Source organism: Fukomys damarensis, unplaced genomic scaffold, assembly GCF_012274545.1.
Source record: "Fukomys damarensis isolate Sample0158 unplaced genomic scaffold, DMR_v1.0_HiC HiC_scaffold_12, whole genome shotgun sequence".
In the NCBI taxonomy this organism is placed as follows: domain Eukaryota; kingdom Metazoa; phylum Chordata; class Mammalia; order Rodentia; family Bathyergidae; genus Fukomys; species Fukomys damarensis.
The window spans coordinates 56,089,445-56,100,813 of NW_022900924.1; the positions used below are offsets into that span (position 1 = coordinate 56,089,445).

The 11,369-nt window shown below is 55.9% G+C and overlaps 1 long non-coding RNA gene across 1 annotated transcript; it reads right to left on the reverse strand.

Moving 5' to 3' along the window:
• Positions 1–5,820: 5,820 nt before the first annotated feature.
• Positions 5,821–8,931, reverse strand: LOC104862404. The gene is made up of 3 exons (XR_780302.1): positions 8,328–8,931; positions 6,815–7,325; positions 5,821–6,190 (listed from the first exon to the last, which is right to left on the reverse strand). It is a non-coding gene; the product is annotated as an uncharacterized LOC104862404 (long non-coding RNA).
• Between the last annotated feature and the right edge of the window lie 2,438 nt (positions 8,932–11,369).

Consider the following 11,369-nt stretch of genomic DNA (forward strand, 5'->3'; position numbering starts at 1 on the left):
AGGAGCGGGGCCCCTTTCCCTCGATCGTCCCTCCCCGCGGGCCCTTTACTCACGGCGGGAAACGACCAGACCCTGTGTATTTGTTTTATATATTTAATAACTTTTAAATGAACGTTTTAGTAAAAAAACAAAACCAAACAAAAATACTGAATTGCCATCGCTGTCGTTAAGAGAAGCTCTTTGTATCTGAACATCGTTGTATTTGAGGGTCGCTGTTTTTAAATTTAAGAGGGGAGGCGTGGGAAGCCTTGAACACCAATGTGTTACCGCTGAAAATGAACTTTCTGAGCCTTTTCCAAGTCGATCTATCCAGTCACGTGGCCTGGTGGGCGTTTCTTCTTGTACTTCTGTGTTTTTTTGGCTTTTAATACAGACATTTTCCTCCAGAGATGCGTATGGAGCTTCTTTATTCGGTTTAGGGAAAGGAATCCAGGAATTGCGGAATGTAAGGGAGGGAATCCCCAGTGCGTGCCTTATTCAGCCGGAAGTGGTTGCTGCTCCTCTGCTCCCAAGTGTTAAAAGTCCAGTTACTGAGCCAACTGTCTTTCATGAAAATGACCCCTTTTGGAAAGCATGTACATAGATTTCGCTTTGCTCTGCATAAACTTTAGCAGATATGCACATTTCAAATGCTGGCTTTAGAACCTGAGATGTTTTAACATTAATGCATTTTTAAAAGGTAAACTCTTAGAGAATAGTTAATAACCACAAGTTTTTTTTCACTCCTGGTTTCCAAGGAGTAGTGTTCACGGTGTGGTAGTTGAAATGTTCTTAAAGCAACTTAATATAAAAAGCAGTGTTAAAGGCTTTTGTGGGGAGTACAGGGATTTGAACTTATGACTTTTCCACTGAGCTACATCTCCAGTTCTTTTTATTTTGAGACAGGGTCTTGCTAAGTTGCCCAGCCTGGACTCCCAACTTTTCCATCCTCCTGCTTTAGCCTGCCAGGGTTCTGGGATTACATGGATGCACCACCATGCCCAGCCCAGAGGCCTCTTAAGTAGATTAAAAGCTGCTTTCTCTTGTCTCCTCCCATGTTTAAATCAGTGTCCACGGCTGTTCAGAGACAGATCTCGGTGTGTGGCCGCTGGGCCAGCACCTGCTCCCGAGCTGGGAAGCTGCTGGAGCCGCAGAACTTGGGTCGGGAAACAGACAGGACCCAGCCTCCTGTGCTTCGACAGATGGTGGTGTCTCAAGGTGGTGACCCCTGGAAGACAGCCTTCAGCCGTGTATGGCCATCTTGTCTGGAGATGTCCCCGTGACAGCAGACATGGATGCTTTTGTCTCCTTTTCAAACGGAACAGACGGAAGATCCCCCTGCCCCAGCTCTTTGGGGTCCACAGGTGTCTCTGGCAGATTCCAGGCTCAGGTGGGGGTGTCTTCCTCTGCCTCCTGGACAGCCTGGATCTCGGGGTGTCCGGTGTTCCATGCAGTGCAGATCTGCTGGTCTCCCCAGGTCAAAGCAGTTCCCTTACGAAGGTCACTGTTTCCAACTTTGGGGTAACTAATGGGAGAAAGTCAATAATTTTTCGAAGCTTGATGAATTTTAATATGATCACAGCATTTATAGTTCTGCAGGGTGCACTAAGTATGCATTGCAGTATGTGCTTGTGAGCGTGATACACAATTTATAGATTTACAATCGAGGACAGGGTCTGCAGGTTCCTCATGCCTCGTCGGGTGGGTCCCCCACTGGGGAGAAGCAGCCAGGCCCTGCGAGCTCAGCATGGCATCCGACTGAGTGCTACCCCTCCGTGTATGGGTGTGCCAAGGAGCCAACAGGAGCTCTCCCCAGAGAGGACAGAAGAGTGCACTCAGGCCTGTGTACAGGTGCACAGGGAGGCCCCAGCCCCAGCCCACTCACAGAGTTGCTACATCCCCAGGAGCGACAGTCATTCCCTGAATTCGACCCCTGGGGAAGTGGACATCCACTTTCCAGTGTGAGGCCAGCACCTGAGGCTGCCCATCTGACTGTTCCATGTCCGCCAGGAGCACAGATCCAGATGCCTCAGTTTCTTTGGGGGTTTGCTTGAGCTCAAGATAGGCACTGGGCCCAAAGCCACACCTGCTGCGGGTGCCACGTCTCATGACCGATCGGCACAGGGCTGGAGAACCAGCCCACACACGGCGGCTGCACAACCCTGCTGTCACGGGGCTGCTCCTCCCTCTGCTCACTTCACCTCTTCCTAGACTTTCCCTTCCACGGCTGTGAAGCTACGGATCCTTCCTAATCAACCGTGTGCATACTCTTCTCTTTTGCAGGCCGCAAAGCTGAGGTCAGTGGAGTTTGTCCTAGCGCATCTGAGCAGTTCTCGCGTGACCACATTCGGTGATGAAGGGAAAACGCCCCCTAGCGCCCTTCCTTGGTCACGACCCCCTACTCGGCAGCTGTGCCGGGTTAGGCCTCCGCAATAAGCAGCTTCACACGCAGGCTTATGCCAAGTGCGAAGCTGGCAGGGGCTTTGCTCTTGGGAATCTCAAGGACCAAGGTGGAAGGTGACTTTCTCGATGAGGTGCCCCCATCATCTAGGTCGGGGCAAGGAGTCTACAGGGTCTCACACGGTGGCGGGGACCTCACGTGTGCTCTCTGGTTAGAACCAGCCCCGGGCCCCACCCTCCACTTCCCAGCGGAGAAGCTGACACCAATGACATTGGTGAGCTGCACGACATGCACCACCTGTCGGCCGCCCGGCACAGTTCCAGGTCCTTGGGAAGGTGACAGCCTGCCCTACCAGAGCCCACTCTGGATTCCCCTCTGTGACCTCGTGTCACCAACCCCATCAGAAGCCACCGCTGCTTGTGGGGGACTCACAGGCTATGGGGATCATCAGCCTGGAGCGTCCTAAAATTTGAGGAGGGGAGTTCCCAGAAGAACTCGATCATGGGCCCCAAAAATGAGCCGTCTGGGTTCCTGTGCTCTGGGGGAGAAGAGTTAAAAGTCAAAACGGGGAGAAAGTTGTGGAGCAGAGCTCCCAGAGCCCCCAGCCTCACCCCTCCTAGCACAGGCAGCAAAGGGAGGTCCTCACTTCCTGTTCCTCCTCCTCCAGGACGGAGCTTCCCTTCCCCAGCTGAGGGAAGAACTAGGGGCTGAAAAGCGCTGCAGGTGACACTGAGCCCACAGTGGGCTTTCCCTTGGGACTCCAGAGGGAAAGCCACAAGGACAAGGCCAGAGATAAGCCAGGCTCCCAGGCCCGGTGTGCACGGCACACGGTGCTCAGCAGTGCCCGTTCCATGGTGACCTGTGCTCTTCAGCCACCCCCAGCCATCTGCCTTAGACCGGGCCTGGCTCCACCAGCCTCTCCGCGCCTCTCCTGGGGCCTCTCCGTCTGGCCTGGGAGCTCGGACCGCTCTATGCACACGGGGACAGCTCAGGCACAGGGGGTCTGGAACGCAGGCCCCTTCCAAACCACCTCACACGGAGCATCCCTTCAGGCCGGAGGACTCCGCACGCTGGGCATCACCGATGTGCGAGGACTCCGGTCCTCTGCACCAAGTCTCCATCTCTTCCTTGTCTCAGGTCTCCTGGGTCCTTACCCCCGGCTTCGGCTGGGCAGGTGTCAGGCGCTCACTCGCAGGCCTGCAGCCTGCCAGGCAGACAGAGAAGCCCGCCGGAGCCCCGCCCGGGAGCACCCCCAACAGCTTCTGCTGTCTTCCCAGTCCCTCATCAGGGCTCAAGAGTGAGCAGCCCCAGGGCTCCACAGCTGTCTGTCTCCTCCCTCCTTCACTTCCAGGATCTCAGGAGCCAGTCTGCTCCCCCAGGGGACTGTGGCCCTGGGGATTCCCTGCAGCCTTTGAGGAGCTTGGCAGGGTTGCTGACTTGGGACAAGTACAAGCCTCTCCTGGCCTCCACCTCCGCATATCCTGACTGCCTGGGCATTCCCGGACCTGAGCTCCCCAAGTCCCAGCTCTCATCTGCACTGCCCAAGACCTGTTCTTCTGTCCTTTCATAGGCTGGGGCGGGGAGCAGTAATCGGCATCTCCATAGCGCCCTGACCGCGCCGGAAGTGCAACAGGAAGTCACCCACCCTGTTGGGCGGCGCATGGGCAGAGGGAGGAGGAACGCTGACCCCGGAGCCTCCCACTCGCCCCAAACACCCCGGCTTAGATTCCTGGACTGCATGCTAGGGCACTTGTTCAGAACCGACAAAAGCTCCCATGCTCTCTCTCCATGGCTCCAGCGCAGGCTCCTCCAGCCGGGCGACCCAGGACACGGAGCTTGCTGTACCCCGAGGTCGTGTTTGTGGATTCAGTGCCAGGGCCACACCGGGCTATGCCGTGACTCCGGATGGGTCATGACCCGGCACTATGGCACCTCGGAATCCTCCTGGGAATATTGCATGGTCGTCAGGAGTCCCTGGCCTCAACTAATGCCCCGTGTGGTTTTTTCTCTCAGCAACACTCTGCTGGTTCTCTTACCATGAGCTTCCTGTGTTTCCAATTAGCTCTGCAGCCGCTGGAAAAGTGTTATCGCTCTCATTACATAATCATGACGAGCATGATTAGTGGTCACTGCTGGTTCAGACTGGAGAGGGGAGAAAAGCAGGAGAGGCAGAAGGAAAAGTAAGAACTAAAGAGAGAAGCAAAAGTGGATAAAAGCAGCTTTAAGAACAGAAAGATGATTCCAGTGGTAGAAGAATCAAGAGCTCACTTGCAGAGACACGGAAGACATGGAGGGGATGACGGGAGCCACAGCCCAGGGCAGGTGGAGAATGCCGGGTAGAAAGTGTATGGGAGGGGCTGGGGATTTGACTCAGTGGTTCTGCCGCCTGCCTCCCAAGTCCAAGGTCCCAAGTTCGATCTCTGGTACCACAAAAAATCAAAATCAAAAAATAAGGAAGGAAAGAAAGAAAGTAGGGGGAAAAAACAGAAGCAGGTTCTGCAGGCTCCTCCTGTAGAGCTGGGACAAGGAACAGGCTCCGTCCTCCTGCTCCCCACCCCGAAACAGCTTTCTTCTTCAACCTGAAAGGCTTGGATCACTGAATTCCAAAACCTGCCCAAGAGGGACATCGCATCATGCCAGCACACGCTGTCCCTGTGTCCCCAGAGGGCCCCGCTGGTTAACCCTTGCAGCAGGTCTACTGCAAGCTGAGAACAGACATCGATCTGCACAGTGCCTCCTGGACCTGTTGTCTCAGCAAGATGGTGAGTGCACACTGTGGAGGTAAAACTCCTGCAGCAAGAGAGAAGCAACCAGTGCATTCCCGGGCCCAGAGACAAGCAGGTGCCCCAGTCTTGTTTTGCACCCAGGTGTATGTCCAGGACTAATTATTTATATTTAAAAATGGGATTGCGTTATCCATAACTGTTGAAAAAATTTGTATTTCTTTATTAAACCAGTGTTATAGAAAAATTAGAAAACACTCCTCACAAAACAGGAATCTGCTAATGTTTATGACGGGTATTTACTTGTTGATGGATATTCCAAAGCACAAACCACACGTTTGACCCCGGGGGGTCACCTGCTTCCCCCACTTTGGCAGGAGGTAATAGGGCTTCTCGTGCTGAGCGAGATATAAAGGGTTGTGTTTTTGACACATTGTTCAGATATCACCCCCCCCCAGAATATGGGAATCGACTGGGCCAAAGACCCAGTGGAGAGGGGCGGAGGAGAGGAAGAGGACCTGCCTTCCCTTCCCAGCCGCTGTCTCCAGAGAGGCACCAAAGCCAGTCCCAGCTCCCTACCCCATCAGGCAGCAGCCTCGCAGCCTCTTATCGGAGGCTTCAGACGTGGCCACTAAGTCAGAGAACCCAACTGTGCGACCTGAACAATGTGATTCATCTCCCCAGTCTTAACCACAGAGCCACAGGCATTGTCTGAGTTTATTTGATGTCTTGGCTATGAAAATGATTCTGAGATTCAATAATCAGGAAGGATACTGCTGCCCAGAGAGCCATCATAACTGTCTGGTCAAAGAAAAGCCACAGTCGGTGCCCCTGAGGCTGGATGAAGGTTGGAGACCGGGAAACAGGCAAGGACAGGGGCCGTGCACGGTTCAGCATCAGTGTCATGGGCAGGGTGGAGCCTCTGGCATGGGGCTTGGCTTCGGTGTGTCCCCTGGAGGCCAGGGCTGGTCCTCAGTGTCCCTGCTCCATCGTCCGCTGGCTGCGTTCTGGGTGGAGGGTCTGCACACCTTCCTGGCAGCTTCTGTGTCGCTGGGCCGTGCTCTCCAGAGACAGAGGCCGGACATGGCTGTGGACAGGGCGCTTGTGGCAAGCCAGAGGGACCTCGCCACGCTCCATCGTGGGGACGGGGTATCAGGACAGCACGGGGCTCCTGGGACCTGCTAAAGCTGCACTTCCTGCCCAGCCGCAGTGTGGGGCTCCAGGCCTTCGCTGGTCTCGGGGGAGACCTGTCTTGCTTCTGGGGTGTCCTGTATATGCAGGGCCCTGCCTGCCAGCTTTCCTTTTCCATCATAGACCCAGCTCCCAGTACAGATGGGAAAGCGAATTTGCTGAGGCCACCAGCAGACTGGTAACAGCAGAAGACCAGGCACCAGGCCACCTGCCTGCTATGTGAGGTACCCACCTTGCAGGATGACCACAGGCAAAGCGCTCCTCCTGCACCCTCAGACCAGGGGAGATGGCAGGTGAGGAATCCCCGTCCCTCCCAGACCTGTGGGTTCCCATTTGGGTCCCCTCCCCACCTTCCAGGCCCAGACAGAGGGCATCCACTGCTATCAGGCGCTCTCAGTGTTTCTCTGCCAGCCAGACTCAGTCAGACCGCTGAGCTTTCTGAGTCATTCCCACAGGCAGAGGGCAATGGACAAACAAGGAAAGGGGTTTTCAAGCCCTGGAAACATCTGGTGTCACCTACCTGGCTAAATTGGCTGTGTGTGTCACTGTCAGCTTGCTGGGATCTCTGCCTTCCTCTATTCAAATGGCCAGAGCCGGGTGGGAAGAGCTTTTCAAGCCACTGAGGCCAACAAGAAATGCTTCATGCTTTTAAAATGACTTCTTTGGCTTTGTCCGTTGATGTGGCCATTGTACTCCAAGGCTCCACCGGAGGTGCGGAGGAAGAGGGATGAACGTGACCTGTCTGCTTACTGTGCGCCAGGAGCTTGACTCCAAGTCCCTCAGCCATCTCACGCGGCAGGCAGTGAGACCTCCGTAGCTCCAGTGCTTTAGGAAGACTCAGGCTCCCGTGGCTGTCGGTCCCTCGCCAAAGCCACCCTACGTCATCCTGGCTCACAAAGAAGGCACAGGCTTCGGCAGAACAGGCCCGGTCAACTTCAGCAGGAGAAATGTGGGTTCTCCTAACACCTTTCACTTTGCTTTGCTTTGTTGTTCTTTCTGTGTGAACCAGGTCTCAGCCTATCCAGGCACAGCTACACTTAGGGAAACCAGAAGTATCTATTAAAATCACATTTTTCCAATATAAAAATTCAAAGATCAGAGACCCAATCTCCCCTCCCCCCCAGAATCTCTGCCGCTGTTCACTCTGAATGTGGCTGGCCGCACAAGCCCATCCTGATTCAGAGGTTCCCGAAGGAGCGGCTGCCCGGAGCCCAGGGGCTCCCACCAACCTCCTCCCAATGGGAGGTCGAAGTGGGGGCGCCCACACCCTGTGCGCCAAGTCGCTTTCCCAAGAGCTCACCCCAGGCCCGGAGTCTCCACGTGAGGCTGCGATGAGACCCCTCTGTTCTACACCATGAAGGGCAGGCTGCACACTTGCTCTGTAGAGAGCTGGCTGGCCACATTCCCAGCTCAGCTCTGTGTGTGTGTGTGGTGCTGGGGACTGAACCAGGGCCCTTGCACTGACCTCCATCCTGGCCCTTTTTTCATGTTCTTATTGTGAGACAGAATCTCGTAAGTTACTAAGTTAGTTTAGGCTGAGCTCAGACCTATGATCCTCCTGCCTCAGCCTCCCAGAGTGCTGGGTTTACAGGCACAGCCCAGCTGTGTGTCAGCTTCATGAGCCAAGCTATCTCTGTCCCACCTCTGCTGCTGCTGCTGGAAAGAGGCCGTGACTCATACACAGATGAATAGCAGGGCTGCGTGCAAGGGAAACTTCACTTATGGACAGCGAAATTTGAATTTCATACACATTTCATAAATCATGAATTATTATTCTTTTGATTTTTCCCCCACTCATTATAAAATCACCGTAGCGCACAGGTTGTACCAAGAGGATTTTGCCTGCGGGCCACGGGCTGCAGTTTGGGGACCCATCCCGTCACCCCAATCTCAGCCAAGGCCCAGATTTGGACGATAGAAGAGCCAATTACCAGGCAGAAAGCTGGGCAGGGGGTGGAGGACATCAGTCTGCGCACACAGTAGGTCAGCAGTGAGGCAGGGACACACCTCCCACCCCTCCCGGAAGTGCTCACCGGAACTCAGCTCTGCTTCTCTGGCTGTGCAGAGCTGGACTACAGCAGCCAAATGCGGTTTAGCAGCTCCGGGTTCCTCTCTGTCCACCCGGTAGGTGACGCAGGTCGTCCCATAGCAGGTACAGACGCCCTCAGCATGGGGCAGGCGGGCAGCACAGTGCTGGGCAAGTGGTGTAGACCACGGGAAGGGGGGCACCAGGCGGGAAAGTCTGCCCGTGAACCCCACCTCCCACAGAGCCCCCACCACCGCACAGAGACGCCCACGCACCCGCCACACACCCCAGGCCACCTTTCTCTAAGGTGAAATTAGCTTCTCATGCCAGCTTTCACTTTGGGCGTTCATGCAGGATTTGTGTGCCTCCACGAGACCTGCTTGTTTGGGGAAATTTAATTATTTAAATGGGTGCCAACGAGAAGAAACCCGTTCCCCCCACCTGACCCCCGGCGCCATGGGGTGCTGGAGCCAAGCACTGTGGGCCCCAGCTGGAGCGCAACTTCTCCTGGTGACTGAGCGAGGCCGGAGGCCCGAGCCCAGGTCCTCCGTCCCCAGGGCTGGACAACGCCGTTCCCGTGAGGACTGAGGCATGGTGCCGGGCATCCCAGGGAAGACAGTCTCAAACACAGTTTCCGTCTCACTCTGTCCCCAGTGGGAAGACTCTAGGCAAGCTCTCTGCTGCTGTCCACACACACACACACACACACACACACACACACACACACACACACACACACACACACACCACTGCAGAGGATTGAACCCAGGGTGTATTGAGCTATATCCCCAGCCTTTTTTAATTTTGAGACAAGCTCTCACTCTGTTGCTCAGTGTGGTCTTGAACTTTGGGTCCTCCTGCCTCAGCCTCCTAAGTAGCAGGATTACAGTCACATGCTACTGTTCCAGTCTCCCGCTCTTGTATTTTTATTTCATTTTCTGTATGTATGAATGTTTGTGTTCTGGGTAGACAAGGAGATCTGTGTGTTTGGAGTGTAATTTACACCAGTAAGGTCTTGAGCGTGTTAGGCAATCACTGTAGAAATGCCTATGTGGCTGTAACCCTGTGACATCCTGTCTACGCGGGGACTGGACACTTCTTCAGCTCAGAAAGCTCCTCCTGTCCTGTCCTTTACCCTAATGCTACCTTATCCCTAATCCCTACACCACACCGGCTACACAGAAACACACAGTGCCCGTCTCTTCCACCGTCTCAGTCATTTAGGCCCTGCCGGAGCTGGCTCCTGGCAGAAGCAACAGTGGGAGGGCCTGTCAGAGGAGAGCTGCCCGGCCTGGCGGCCAGGAGCAGGGGCAGAAGGGAGGAGCGGGCTGCTGGGTGAACCCTTCCCGGCACAGGCCCCTCCTCCTAACCGCCTACTCAGCGCCGATGAACCACGATCCAGGCTCCTTCCACAGGTCCCACGGAGCACAGCAGGGTTTCGGGGTCACTCTCCATGTAAAGGTGGTTTAGTTTGCCTTTGCAGAGCTCTGTGAGTGCGCCTGTGGGTGGGGACTTCCTCCTGCGCTCCCGCCCCGCTGCTTGGCGGCTATGAGAGCAGAACGTGACACGCTCCAGGTGGTGGGCGCACGGGTGTTTCCGGTTTGGAGCATTTTATCCAAATTGCTGTGAAAAGGCAGCCCCGTGGACTTTTCCATTCCCGGCAGTGGTGTACGAGTTGGACATCCTCAGCCAGGTCGGGCGCAGTCGTTCCTCTCAGTGTGAGCCGCTCGGTGGAAAGGTAGCCGCTTCGCCTGTGGTTTCAGGTCGCAGCTCTCCGATGGCTGTGTCCAGCCCTTCTTCGCACAGCCGTTGGCCACTTGCCCATCTTCCTCCAGAGCATTGCTTGTCCCTTCTGACAAAATGGGTTTGGCTTGGTCCCTGCTTTTCAATCCAGGGCAGGGGTCTGACATTTTCAGGACGGAGAACCACGCCTGACGCGGGGGTGGTGCCGTGGCCATCAGGCCTGGAACTTCTGTGGCCCACTCGCCCCACCCCGTGGCGGGTGACGTCACCGCCCACGCAGCAGCACGGGGCGAGGCGCAGGCGCAGCACCCGTCAAGGGCTTGGGTGGAGTCCAGTCGGGCAGACGCAGGGGTTCACAGATGGAAGGCGATCTCCGCAGTCACGGTCAGGCCCAGGGAGAGGGGACCGCAATGTCACTCAGGCACAGGATGCAGCTCCTCGCTGTCCGGCCCGGTGGAAACATCAACGCTGCCTGCCGAAGTCGAGCGCCACCTCCAGCCCGGCGCCTACACTCCGCGAGCCTCAGTTTCCCCTCTGGGGAGGCACACACCTGCTGCAGGAGCGTCATCACCTAGAACTACCGTGGTGCAGGGCCTGTCTGTCCTGTGTCTGGCGTGTGGGGGGTGTGGACCCCTCGCTGCTCCGAGGGTTTCCAGAGACGCATGGAGGAGACCCGTGCTGCCTGGCGTGCACCTGTGTGCCTCCCCAATGACTGTTCTCTTTCTTTTTTTTTGCTTGTTTTTTGTTTTTTGCAGTATTGGGGACTAAACCCAGGGCCTTTGCACTGAGCCACATCCCCAGCCCTTTTTCATTTTTCTTTTTATTTTGAGACACGGGTTCACTGAGTTTCCTAGGCAGGACTCCAACTTGCGGTCCTCCTGCCTCAGCCTCCCAAGTTCTGGGATTACAGATGTGTGCCACCGTCATGCCTGGCCCAGCTGCCATTTCTGTACCACCCCTCCCACGTCTGTCTCAGCACTCTCTCTGGATGCTGGAGTGCACTGTGTCCAGGAGAGGAGCCCTGCGCTTGGTGAGCAAGGGGAATTGTGGGTGAGCACCACTCTCCACCAAGGTAACGCCCAGGAGCCGCACTCCCAAAACGGTGCTCAGGCTGAGGGCATTTGGTGTCTCGTCTGAGGCTCCACGCCCAGAAGAGTCAGGCTCGAGTTCCTGCGTGGGCTCTCCAGCCCGGCAAAGCCACCCGATGCTGTTATATCCACGGGGCCCTGCCGGTGCTCCTGGAAAGGCAGCAGAGCCGGAAAGAGAAGCCGCCCTCTTCCCGGGGTACCCGTATGCTGCACAGGAC